This window comes from Archocentrus centrarchus, chromosome 5 (assembly GCF_007364275.1).
Source record: "Archocentrus centrarchus isolate MPI-CPG fArcCen1 chromosome 5, fArcCen1, whole genome shotgun sequence".
In the NCBI taxonomy this organism is placed as follows: domain Eukaryota; kingdom Metazoa; phylum Chordata; class Actinopteri; order Cichliformes; family Cichlidae; genus Archocentrus; species Archocentrus centrarchus.
This window is the reverse complement of record NC_044350.1, coordinates 7,739,405-7,749,089: the sequence shown is the minus strand read 5'-3', so window position 1 is coordinate 7,749,089 and position 9,685 is coordinate 7,739,405.

Sequence of the window (9,685 nt, the reverse complement as noted above, 5' to 3'; positions counted from 1 at the left end):
AAAGTCAAATATTTAACTGAATATTCTCCAAATTCTCCAGTTATGCAATTATGCAGTTATGCCTTTAAAAAAAAAAACAAAAATCAAAGTACCTCGGTATAATCCTAACTCTGTTGGGGTTAATACTTTTGTAATGCCATTTTTATCAATTTTAGCTCAATTTTAGAATATTTCACATCATCCCTAATGAAAACCCTAGTGACCCAGTATTTAGACTTGACACTAAAAAACAGTGGAACACTTTTTAAGATCTCAAAAAACCAGGAAAACATTACTAACATTGTTGAAGATGAATGTATTCAAACTTTTCTCGAGCTCAAACCCAGGAAGGGGGGGGGGGGCAGTTTACAGTAGCTGTGACTGGCAGCGTGTTTAATTAAAGCAGAGGAGTGCACACTTCCTTACGTTGTAGCAAAAATCATCGTACAGATGATGACATACGCACTTAAACAGTGTTCTGTTTCTGTTCTTGAGTAGTGTAACACTTTGGCCTCTGATAATAATTTGTATTGTTTTCTTAAAGTGTATAATAATTAACTTTTCTCCCATTACACACCACCTGTTGGGACCTTTATGGAAAAACTCAGTTTTAACTGTGAAATTTTATGCATTCTTAACATGCGATTTGTTTTTTTCCATTTTGTTTTCCTCAAGTAATTGTGCATATTTGGAAATATTTGGAATCAGTGGATTATTCTTTGCAAAAAAAATGTTATTTAGTCTTGAATTAAAACTTATTTGAAGAATTGATGCTGGGTTCCACATTGCTGGTGTTTTGTGTTTCTGGACAGAGGTTTAGGTTAGGGCCTGGTGATAGGGAGATAATAAATCTTCCTTGCTACCTTTATAATAAATCTATCTAAATCTTCTCCTGAGTGGAAGTTAGTAAGGGTTTAATCAAAATGATTGTATTTATTTCTGATGAATTACAGACACTTTATATACTGCCCTATTTAATGTTTCAATCAAAATAACTGAAATTGGTCTTTGGTGCCGCTACAGCTCACCATGCTGAGCAGGTGATCCATGTCCCAAAAACCTCCTGCAGGGGTCCCGTGCTCCTGCTCTCTCTCCCTATCTGCTCTACTGTCCTGCTGAAAAATAATAAAAGGAAAAAGAATTATTTTTAAAAGACTGAATGACTGTCGAGCATGCTTTTCATGCAACAACTGCCCGAAGTCTGGAACTCTTACACATCGCCAAAGAGTGGGAATACAGAGAGAGTCTAAAAAAATTACGTCCTACCTCCTTTTCCTAATCTCCTTTCCTTGACCTCAGTAAAGAAGGTCACAAGGTCAACAAAAGGTATGAAGAAAGAATTTAAGAGGACGAAAAAGAGAATTCAGAAACTGCATTTATTTACTTTAGACTCCTAAAGAAGGTGACGGAGGATGTCTGCCATGTTCAAACTACAGTGTCCAGAATTTGGAGTACAATGTATTCATCTTACTTCACCCCAGCGTGTTCTCACCTTGTTGTTTTATGCATTTCACATAAACCAGAACTGGTCATTACAAAGACTGGAATTTTAAAGAAAACTTATCGCCTATAAAATGAGAGAAATGTTATCATTTTTTCCTGCTGGGGAGTGAACCAGTAACTCCCTGCCACCTCATTCTTTAGAATATCTGTAACTGAAGTAAAATTCCCTCCATCTATCACTTATCTCAGCTGATCCAAGTAAAAATGATCCTAAAGGCTAGCTGTACAACACTGGATATACTAACTGTAACAGACCTTAACATATATTTATCAGTTCTATATATATCATAATCTTTATATAAATCTATATAATCTATGTTTTCATCAAGCCACCCTTGACAAGAAGCAGATTTTGTTATGTAGTGTGATGTTTCAGAGTTCAGCTGTGGGTTTAACGACCAATTAACATTGTGTCTGTAAAAAAAACAAAACATCGGTTTTAATCATTTTCATGAGCAGTCAGATGGTGAGTTGCTATGAATTTTGGGATGCAAGTATCATATTTCCTTTTCATAAAGAGTGCTTCAGCTTATCTTGTGCTAAATGATATAATAATGAAGCATCAAAGCACCATTCCTTACTATTTAGAGAAATCAACAGCTCTTATCATGGCTGCCACGCAGGTACTTGTGGGTCACCCTGACTGACAATTAACCACACTTTATATTTGCACCTCTATGATGTGTTGCCAGGAGTTATAGAAGTTATTAAATTCAGGTCCCTGCTCACTTTAACAAGGTTTAGAAAACATCCAAGAACACCCCCAGTTTCATCTCCTGAAATATACAGTACTTTTGAGAAACTGAAATTTTCCCCTGGAAGTTTTTCAGGAATTCTGAGATAGGTCAGGTGGCAGGTATTGATGATGGAGCGACCCATATTCCTTTACCATAGAAAGGATCCTGCGATCATCCACCACTCTTGTCTTCCATGGATATCCAGGTCTTTTCATTTTGTAAAGCTCACAGCTAAAGATTCCAGATGCAGATGCCACACAACAAACAGACAAAATATCAATTAAACAGTGGATTTTCTTATCACATTTAATCTTCTGAAATTAGCGGTCGAGGTTAATCCAATATTCTTGTTTGGCCCCTCAAATGAACTTGAATGTGTTCTTGTACTGAACTAAAATAAAACACCAGTAACTGTCAAAGTTCCAACATTTGGACCAAAATGCATTTCCTGTGCTTTGAACCAAACAGTATCTTTTAAATGTTAATGCTGGGAATGATGGATAATAAGGTCATGTATTTTAATTATTCGAAATTTACGAATTATTGATATTCGCCAGTAAGACTTCCATTCATAGAAAACTAATTATTCATAATGCAATCAACATTTTTTTTTTAAATATCCATGTTGGCTTGCTATACTTTTGTATCGTGTAACCTGTCTCTCTGACATGGCGCTTATGTTTTCATACAGGAGTACTTTAGGTGTTTCGACATAAATTAGTGAGCGGGTGCCTATGCAACACCTGGATGATATTTGTATTACTGGATTAAGTGGCGCACATTGACTGCATGTACCATCTGGGGAGGGGCATCGCTGCTGTGGTCGTGTAGAGTCGGTTGGCTGTGTGAAAGAGAGGGTTTTCATCCCGTGCAGAAAGCAGGTCTGTTGAGATGCGCAGAGCTCCGACGCAGCGGAGGTCGAGAGGCTGCTGGTGAATTACAATTGGGATACGGAGCCCCCATGAACGGGGAGCTGTTTTCCGTGATTTGCCGCACATTTTGTTAATAAAAGGCTTTCTTCCCGAAAGGATTTCGTCTTGTGTTCTCTCGCAGGAATGATTTTTCTCCGCTTGGTTTTGCTTCAGAGGACCATGGAGACCTCCGAAGGCAACAGTCATGCTCTCTGGTAAGAGGGGATTCTGCTCCAAGATGTCCTTTTTATATCCCAACTGGGCGTATCAACTAACAGCCGCCAGTACAGATTTATGGTATTCTCTATAAAACGAAATATCTCGACCTAAACAGGACGTTCGTGCATCTGTTCATACCTTTACCTCGTGTAAAAGACGCGTTTGTCATCGTGGCAGGCTGTGACACACCTGCGATGTGTTATCGCTTCCATAATTAGTCCGGTGTGTTTCATTATCAGCCGGTGCGCTGCCGTCTGCAACGACTATGCAGATGCAGGATTCAGTGCAGCCTCAATGTGGGAACGCATGCTTTATGCTTTTTTTTTTTTTTTCCCCCTCTTCATACCCTGAGCTAAATCACATGTCTGTACAATAAATGCAAGGACTGCATGAAGTGAGATCCTTGCATTTGTGCATGCGTTGTGGCAGAAAACAGAAACACACTGTTTGTGTGGCACATTGATTAAAAGGGTAGGAAATGCCAGAATTGCAGCCGCATCTGAATTCAAACGGCAGCTTTAAAGGAGTGAAAATGTGTGTCAAGCTTCCTGGGAATACATAACTTCTCCCTGTTGCTGCATTGTTATGGAGCAAAACAGACCCAGGCATCTTGTTACTGACGTCTCCTGGGCCTTATTGGCTTCACTCTTCTCATTTATTAATACTCGGTCACATGCAGCACCGTTAAGCCCTATTATTAACAGATTCCTGAGCATGCCTTTCCGTCAGGATCGGGGGGGCTCTTCAAAATGTGTTGTACGGAGCAATCAGTGCCTTTACAGTGAGTCAATGATAGCCCACCTTTTGGTGTTTTTTGGGAAACACCTCTCTGTTTTCACCAAAGGGTTTTCCTTTGTAGCTTTATGCTGATTGCTCCTATTTTAGAGTTGTTTTTGCTGGGAGCACTGAGCCATTTACAACAAGGGGTTGCTGTGCTAGGAGACCATTCTCATGCTCAGTTTCATCTTGATCACAGGGATTAAGATGAAACCACTCGTGCTAGTGTTTCTTTTCACCCGAGCATGACACCCTTCTACAATATAAAGCACTCCCTCTGGCTTTTATTCTGTTTTCAGCACAATTCAGTCAGATTCCACTGAATTGGGCCTCGACCCAGATAGGCGCGTCACAATCGCATTTTTGCCATTTGGTTCCATCAGGATGACTATTATTTTTTATGATGCCCTTAAGACACGGGCTGACACCAATGTGAAAATCTGGTTCCGTTGTACGGGACTGACAGAACAGAAGTCATTTCAGGAAACCCATTTTTACTAGTATATAACATGGACTTAAAATTAAAATGTGTTTAGCTTTTTTCTAAAGTGTTTTGTTGCTTAAGCAGGGAGGTCCCAGGCGTGATCACGAGGCTGTAGTGCTACAGATCGACGAGAGAATTCGCCTGCATTTCTTCAAAACACAAAAGAATCAGATCAAGGTCTTTTGTGTGTATATATTGAATGTAATGGCGTGGCTGCACTTCATAAGTCTGAACGAAACAAAAGCGCTGAACTCTTTCCAGAATCAACAAAAGTGGATTACAGCAAGCCACAGAGCATAAAAACAGCTTTGGACATACAGAAGAAATCCCTCCAGGTGTTACAGAGCAAAGGAAAAAAGAGCAGTAATTCCCTCAGACATTAGAGTCACATTCCTTTCTTTATTACTACCCCCCCCCCCAAGAATCCAGGTGGATAGCAATCACCGGGTTTGATTTGTTTTGCCTGTGGTAGTTGTGTCATATGTGCAAAGGTGAGCGTCAAGTCCCGGGAGGAGAGAGGGTGAGCTATACTATTGGTCAGTCTCAGCTAAGCTGCCCTGCCTTGTGCTGATAACGTGCATTATAAATCAGCATTTCAAGGATATAGAGCGCAAAAGAAAAGATCATATTGGTGTGCAAGGTTGGCTGGAGGGGCACCTGACCTTGCATAAGCCCTCCACAGTTGTGGGGGTTGCTTAGGTGGAGATAGTTTAGCACTAAATCTGCTCTCAATCACCCACATGTCTGACTATGTCCAGTCTCTTGTTTGTTGAATCATAAATTAAATCATCCCTTCTTTTTACATTCCCACTGCCATCCACGCCAACAAATCTTACCAGTGGGTCTCCGGTGTCCTTGGAGTTTGATATTCAACGTTAGGGAGTTGCATTGCTGTTCTGCTATAGACCATCAATGTGACATTAGATCTGGACAAGTGCTGTCATGGTAAACCACTGAAAGCAGTGAGGTCCCGCTCTGCAATAACTATCAGCTAATTGGGAGCTCCAGTTTGCAGCGCACTTTGCTGCATTTTGACTGCTCGGGAACTAGCGTGGGATCCTCGTGCTTGCCTAACAGGAGCTGTATAGTTGTAACCCTGCACTGGTTAGCATGTGTAAGTTGACAACAGCAGCAGCTGTGTCAACACCAACAGTTAACATGAAGACTGCTGGTCACACCTGCCCGTAGTGAGCTGGAGGTGAGGTTTCAGCTGTTCTTTTATCCCACAGCAGCCTGTTTGAAAGAGAGCAATAAACCTGCTGTGCAGTACTGCAAAGCTTCTACTACACCATATCAAGACATGCAGTTATAAGTCATGAATATGTGTTATATAAATTCTCCATAATAGTGTTTCCTGTTCCTGGGACTCTTGGGCCACATGAAAGCTGACAGTAGAGAAAGAATGAATCTATTTTAGAGCCGAGAGGCATCGTGTTTATCAAGGGAGGCCACACACAAAACTGTTGCCTGTAGGAATTTAGCATGGTTGTGAATATTTCAATCTAATATGCATTACTTCTAAGCTGAAGAGAGAGCATTATGGCTCCTTGTGTGGACACAGGAGGATCAGAGCTACGGTACGGGCTTCGGTGTTCAGCCCGGTTTGAATATTAAACTCGTCGTTGATTTGCATTTGAGCGATACGAGCTGCACAGGAGCGGCTCACTCTCATCGCACGGCTCATGTTTTAATCGAGGTGGCTCCTTCTGTGCTATCTGTACCGCCATCCACAGCCCATACGCACGGTAAGCCGACACGTGTTTGACGCCGTGGTGTTAAAATCTATATCTCCTCTGATTCTGTGGGGTCAGGTGTGGCTCAGGAGTTAGAGCTTGTTGTCTGTTAATCAGAAGGTCGGCGGTTCAAATCTGAGCTCTTTCAGTACGCATATCAAAAGTGTCTTTGGGCGAGATACTGTGACCCTGCGTAGGTGGAGGTTAGAAGGCCCTCAAAGGCATCGTGTATGATCGTGTGTGAATGTGCCTTGTAGTAAAAAGGGCTTTGAGTGCTTAGAGCAGTGATTCTCAAATCCAGGCCTCATGGCCCAGTGTCCTGCAGGCTTTACAGTGTATCACAAAAGTGAGTATATATAACAGTGTAAATTTATTCTTCCCTCAAAATAACTCAATATACAGCCATTAATGTCTAAACCAGCGGCAACAAAAGTGAGTACACCCCTAAGAGACTACACCCGTAAATGTCCAAATTGAGCACTGCTTGTCATTTCCCCTCCAAAATGTCATGTGACTCGTTAGTGTTACTAGGTCTCCGGTGTGCATAGGGTGCAGGTGTGTTCAGTTTTGTAGTACAGCTCTCACACTCTCTCATACTGGTCACTGAAAGTTCTAACATGGCACCTCATGGCAAAGAACTCTCTGAGGATCTTAAAAGACGAATTGTTGCTCTACATGAAGACTGTTATATAAGCTGCACACAGACGACTTTTCATTGTGTCAAAGTGTCATTTTGTCAGTGTTGTCCCAGGAAAAGATATACTTAAATATCTGCAGAAATGTGAGGGGTGTACTCACTTTTGTGATACACTGTAGATGTGTCCCTGATCCAACACACCTGAATCAAATGGCTGAATTACCTCCTCAGTATGCAGTCCTGCTAATGACTTCTATATTTGATTCAGGTGTGTTGGATCAGGGACACATCTAAAACCTGCAGGACACTGGGCCACGAGGCCTGGATTTGAGAATCACTGGTTTAGAGTTAAAAAAAAAAAAAATGCTATTTGTACTAGTGTATTTACTATCTTCCACTTGCCTCCCTCTGGAGTGTATTGCAGTCCTGTGTTGTCACACCTGTACCTCTGCACAGCAAGTGTTTACAAAGTTGCTGCTTAACTTCAAGTAACGATGCAGCTGATTCCCCTCAGGGGTGCTATCTGTTAAATGTGCAGTTAGGCTTTACTTTTTTCTAGCGTCTATCATACAAATTACTACTATGGTGTTTTTACTCTGCACTATGCAGAGATGAGATGAGTGGTTAGAGGTTGTGGTTGAGATTGTAGTGCCCCCCCCCCCCCCCCCCCCCCCCCGATTCTGTAGTTACAAACACTTTCATTAAATAAGATGCACTGTAGGTTTAACCTTTGTTGAACAGCAGGAAAATTTGCGATAATAAAAAGCAGTAAAATCTAGCACAAAAAAAAGCAGTCACTGTATTGTATAGATTCATTTTGTTTCACATATTTAAACTGATGCTAGTCTTCCACACCAGGCCCATAGCGACAGGAGGCGTAATCGAGTAGTCAGGATGTGTTTTCTAGAGAATTGCTGTAACGCTATGAATTATGACCGTGACTTTGCCTTTAGATGCTAATGGTGTATATTGCCCTAAAGAGAATTATGAAGAGCAGAATGTAATGCTTTGAAGTTCTTGCTCGATGTGCATCATTAAAGTGAATCAAGGGAGACACGGTGGTGAAGTGGTTAGCATCATCACCTCACAGACAGAAGGTTCCTGGTGCAAACCTCCAGCTGATCTCAGTGATTCTAAACTGGACATAGGTGTGGATGTGATGTGATGGCAACCCCACCTCTCACCCACAACCGTAATACAACCAGTTTATAAGCAGTAATAGGATGGATGGATGGATAGAAAAGGAATTAAATTTAAAGTTGGCTTGAAAGTCACATTGTCCAATTTAAAAAAACAAACAAAAAAAAACAAACAAACCTTCACAAATAACAGTTTTTTGAAAACTGAAATAAAAATTATTCATTATTCTGTGTTTTGCATTTGTGGTTAGACTGCACCATTACTACCTGAAGGAGTAGTCTACAGCCAGCCATGGACCCACATGGGGGTTCATGGTATTTACCAGGTGTTTCTTGGCTATGTCTAACCCTCCCATAATAGGCCACTTTGACCCAAAAGACAAGCAGGCTGACAGTAGAAATGTTTTCCTCTGCACCTGAAGGTCAAGGTGGCCATCGGGTGGGGCACATCCGAATGTAGTAAGTTACAGTGTACAGGACAGTGTTTTAAGATATTTCAAAGTAATACAAATGTACTAGTGAGTCCGTGGCCTGGTGTGAAGTCCTAAAGAACTAATGGTACTGTCCAACAAGCACAAAACACAGAAATGGACCATTGCAATACTGAATCATTCAAATTCAGTTCAAAGATGTTACTCTGAAGCAGCAACCCAGACAATTTAGAAAATTATTCATTTGTGAAGTAATTACATTTTAAAAAATGCATATTGAAGGTTTCAAACCCATTTTTCAGTCCATTCACTTTGATCGAGGTCTTCAATTTGTCATCAAAATGTTTTCTACCATATTTTATTCACCAGCATAACAGAAACAGGGAACTGGTTCGCGTTAGTTTGGTGTCACCAGTTCATATGGTATTAAATTCCTTCTTCAGTACATAATTAAATGGTTTTGGACGGACATGGATATAAACTGCTAGCTGCTAAGGTATTGAACTTTAGCTTTGTAAGAGGAAGAATGTGTTACTACTTCACTGTAAGACTATAAAAAAGGTGTAAGATGTAATGTTACAGTAGCAAAGATGAATCATTGATATTCACCCAGTGTTTGTCGGATTATTAGTTTTATGATAAGACAATGAGCACATTTTACTTTGTAAGAAGAAAAAAAAAAGAGGATTGCACTGAATTTCCTAGGAAATGTTTCGGTTGCTAGACAAAGCCATTCTTAAGGGCACAGCAGCGTTTTGGCTCCAGCTGCACAGTGACAGTCCAGATGAATACCAAATGTCTCCGTCTCCTCTCGACTGCTTCTCTCAGCGGGTTTACCGCTCTGCTGTTCGACAAAGAACAGACATGACACTGCATTGTACACTCCCAGGTGAAAAATCCCACTCAGTATATTAGATTAACTGAAAATTTAATCATCATGAACCCAGTTTTGTGTAACAGGATTCATGTGATGAGCTTTTTTGTCTGAACACAGGCTGTTACTCTGCCACTTGCTTGTGTGAAAGGCTCCTGTTTGTCTGTCAATGGGAGGTCAAGCACTCTGGGGGTTTTCACATGTACAGGAGCAAACAGCACTTACTGGTTCACTTCCAGAACAGGAGCCAACGCAAACTCT